The sequence below is a fragment of the Cryptotermes secundus genome, unplaced genomic scaffold, assembly GCF_002891405.2.
Source record: "Cryptotermes secundus unplaced genomic scaffold, Csec_1.0 scaffold706, whole genome shotgun sequence".
Classification (NCBI taxonomy): domain Eukaryota; kingdom Metazoa; phylum Arthropoda; class Insecta; order Blattodea; family Kalotermitidae; genus Cryptotermes; species Cryptotermes secundus.
The window spans coordinates 338086-342399 of record NW_019727104.1 but is presented as its reverse complement, the minus strand read 5'-3'; the positions used below and the strand labels follow the sequence as shown (position 1 = coordinate 342399).

Below are 4314 nucleotides of genomic sequence, written 5' to 3'. Positions count from 1 at the left end.
TTCTTTGAAATTCCATAATCTCATTACATATCTTCTCAAGATATTCCTTTTTGGCCCTGTCCGTGGCTCTTTTCAATTCATTCCTCAGTCTCCTGTATTTCCTCCTGCCTTCTTCATTGTTGACATTCTTCCATTTCCTTCGCTCCTCCATTTTACTCATCATCTCCTGTGTAACCCATGGTTTTCTTGCTATCTTCTCAACTTTACCAACCAAATCACTGATAGTATCTAACATGCATTCTTTTATATTGTTCCATTGCGCTTCAGCATTTCCGCTTTCACCTTCAGTTGCACAGAGTTTCTCTTCTAGGGTCTCTTGCACATTTCCACATATGTGTGGAAAAATGCCAGAACTCATGTTTCTGCCCAGTGCAGTTCAGTGCTTATATTCCATTTAAAGTTCATGTTATTGTTATCCAGTAGTTCATGAATAGAATACATTGGTTTTCCATGAGTAGTGTGCATTCTCAAAAATAAATTATTATTATTGTATGCTGCTCTATTTGGAACTCAAATTCTCACGTGGCTTTGTCTGTGTATGTTTGCTTCTGTATCTTATTCATGCTGTGTAATTAATATAGACTATCATTTTTGTATTTCGTTTTTTAATTATTTTTGTGTATTTCTCTACTCATGCTAGCTTTGTAATTGGCCTCTGTGCTGTTAAGTTTGCACATAAACAAACATGAATTGAATTGAATAATAAGAAGGTTTCATTTATAATTATCTTGCTTTTTTATTTTCTGTTGCAGTGTAGCAGTTATTTCGTCATACGATTGTAACTAATAATAATGAAAATAAATTATAGACTTACTCTAATAACTAATTCAGTATATTTTATAATATTGTAATCTAGGAAGAGGTTGTATAAGACAGGACTATCTGCAATGGATCCATTGTAACAAGCAGTCCAATAATGTATTTTGACAAATTTTAATATTTTAAATGCCTGATGATGGTCATATATGACCCAGACATGTAGCCTGTATTCTCAGTAAATAGATACTGATTTCATTGATAACTCGGGTCTTCACTTGTTTATTTATGTGAGTTTGTTGTGATAGACTAAAAATACACAGTAGAGTCTTGCACAACAAGATGCAAAACACACATATGATATGATTGTATGCTTAAAATCAGTTATAAATCATGAATTAAACATCTTGCAATGCTTATTTCTAAACATTAGATGTGTAATATTGAAGCCAGATGAATTTGTATTTTAGTCTTCAGGTTATGATACTATGTAGTCTAGTAAATGGTTATCAGCATTTCACATGAATGTCCTTCCTCCATCTTAAGGGCAGAAACATTGGTGCTCACCTGCCAGACTACACAGGGTCCTAACCCAGATGACATTTATGCAAATTTGAAACAGTGTGGTATAAGAAATATTAAAAAAAAACCTCACTTTATGCACTAAGTTTGAAGTAATGTGAATCCCAAAAAATTGGTTAAGACTCATGTTTCAAAACTTGTCCATGCATCATATGCAAGGTCTCCAGGAACGTATCTTCGCATAAAATGCGACTGCCCTCTACCCACCTCACCTGCTGGACCGCATACTGTCAACCCCAGAAGACTACAGTAACAGTCTTCACCAGCATGTAGTAAACCTCTGGTCTCAAATGGATTCTTTTGAAATATAATGTGGATTCACTGAATGTAATTATATAATGGCGCTTGAGGTGATAACTGCAGTGTGAGCCTGATTATCCATGCTAATGATCGGCAAATGATGCATGAATAATTGAAAATTACGAATAAGCGAAGATAGTTTATGGATATTCAGTAATGTCAGTGTCCACTTAGTTTTTTTTATAGCTTATGGAAAAAAATCTAGATTAGTTTTATTTTTAGGAAGAAAGCAGTCTTCCGGAATGTGGCGCCATGTAGATATTGTGTTAACTGACGTTTCGAATGAACATATTGCCTCCATTTTCAGGGTAGAAGGAAAAAAAGGAACACCGAAAGCGAGGAACTGGCACAAGCAAGTGCTCACAGAGTAATGCAAGGATACTATGGATCTGCTAGGATGACATTTCAATAATTATTCCTCTCTACTTATATTCCATGTAGCCCCCCCTTCTCTTCTTATACAGTTTGATGTGACATTACTCTGTGAGCACTTGCTCGCACCAGTTCCTCGCTTGCGGTGTTCCTTCTTTTTTCATCTTACCCTGAAGATGGAGGCGATATGTTCCTCCGAAACGTCGGTTAACACAATATCTACATGGCGCCACATCCAAGAAGATTGCTTTCTTCATAGTCACCACCTTGAAAATCTCAAATCTTACATACATTTTATTTTTGTTTGGAATTATATTCAGTGAAATAATATTTCTAAGTGTAAAGTAACTATGACTGCTGCATATAAAACGTTTGTATTACAGTTGTAAGTGTAATTATTAAACAGAGTGCCTTGTCAGGTAAAATAGATGGTATGGCTAAATACCTGTTTTATCTGTGCATTGTAATGGTTTCCTACCTTACAACCAGTCAAATGGAAAGTAGTTTTTCAGGACCACTTAGGCAGAACGATTAATTCCAGAACTTAGTCCCATGATACATTCCTTCCATAATTCCTGGAATGCGAGAGTTGTAGACCTTCCAAAGATTTTTATTCATTAGTGCTTATTTTTATTCTGCTTGAAATTTTGTGAACATTGTCATTTCTGAAGCTTTTAGAAATATCTAAGATGGATTTTATATCGTTTTAATGATGTTCTCTTATACAAAGTGGTCCATTTAAAACCATGCCCAAATAGAAAACATTGTTTTAAATCTCAGTGAAAATAAACTTAAAATGGGGGTTCACAAAATATAACGGAATTGTTCTGAATATGTGTCAAGAGATATGTAGCAATGCTAAAGCAGATTACTCTGGAGGACGAGGCACTTCTACGTGATCATGTTGATGTTCACACAGTAATGATGTGATCAGTTTTGTAGTGACTGCCTGATCATTCTCAAGTGCTCAAGTTGACCACTTCACTGAATTAGAAATTTGTGATGTAGGATGGTTACGTACTGTACATATAAATGTGGAAACTGCAAATGCTTATGACTTATACAGCAGTGTCTTGAGTAATGAATTTGAAGTATTTGTCTGTGAAGACAGACACTGCTACAGCACAGTCACTGAAGCAATCTCCCATGAGGACCCAAGAGTTCTCTTGTTGTTATGCAGCTGGAGGTACTAAGCATAGGAAACACATAAAATACTTATGATGATAGTGCGTGTATGGATATTCAAATCAATGTTGCCTGTTATTCTCTAAACACACTAAATTTTATGTCATAAAAATAAATAGGCTGGGAAGGTCCACTTTCACTAGGGAACACAGATCAACACAAGAGAGCGGCCACAATAAAAAGACAGGAAGAGCAGATGGTGAGTACTACTGACAAAGTGTGTTGCCAGAAGAGGGCCTGTGTGACCGAAACATGTAGCACATAAACACAGAATGTATAGTTTTATGGCATTTTAAACATTTTAACGAACATTTTAGTGAATTAAATGTTTATTAGTATCATCTAAATCTATACTGAGATTGTTGCATTATAGTTGGAAGATTACAAGTGATGCTGAAATCCTAAAAAGAATTGATATTTCTAATTTACAAAATCCAGTATTGATTGTGTATGCCATATTTCTGTTTTCATGGGTTGGAAGATAGATATAGAATAGACACACATCCATGTTCAAGCACATTATTGAGAAATATACAGGCATTCATTGGTAATATTTGATAGAAAATAAAGCAAAATTTTGCTCTTATTTAGTCATGACATGTATTCTACATGTAGGTAAAAAGGTAAAATGTTAATCTATCCCTGTAACAGGCCTTGGAGGTCCTTAGGGTTGAGAGATGTTGAGGCTCCCACATTTTTTGGACAGTCGCTTCCGGATGGCAATGATGCTTTATGTATGTACAGAATCCAAAATAATTATATACAGTTGATATTTTCATTAATACACTTACGCAACTGATGTATTCTTTGGTACAGTATCCAACATAAATTATATTTAAATGCAATAATAAAGAAGGCTGATAAAATTATCACATAAAATTGTTTTAAGTAATTCATCATTATCTAGAAGGATCAGTCTTTTTAGACTGTGCATATGATAGATACCTCACCCATTCTCTCCAGGTGGTGGAATCAGTTTGATATTCAGTTATTTCTTTCTAGGCTATTAGATATTTTTAGTTCTTGTATAAGTGTTCATTTCTGATATATGTTCTATAATGTGCAACAGGCCTCAGGAACATCATTTCAGCTGACTTTATTCAGGTGCCCTGTTGTTTT

The 4314-nt window shown here is 34.8% G+C and overlaps 1 protein-coding gene across 1 annotated transcript in view; it reads left to right on the top strand.

The window, feature by feature from the left end:
• Nucleotides 1–1405, top strand: part of LOC111864462 (putative GTP-binding protein 6) — a 34485-nt gene extending 33080 nt beyond the window's left edge. Inside the window, exon 9 of the mRNA XM_033751433.1 lies at nucleotides 753–1405. The gene's annotated coding sequence lies outside the window, so the exon portion shown is untranslated. The remainder of the gene's footprint in view (nucleotides 1–752) is intronic.
• Nucleotides 1406–4314: the final 2909 nt, after the last annotated feature.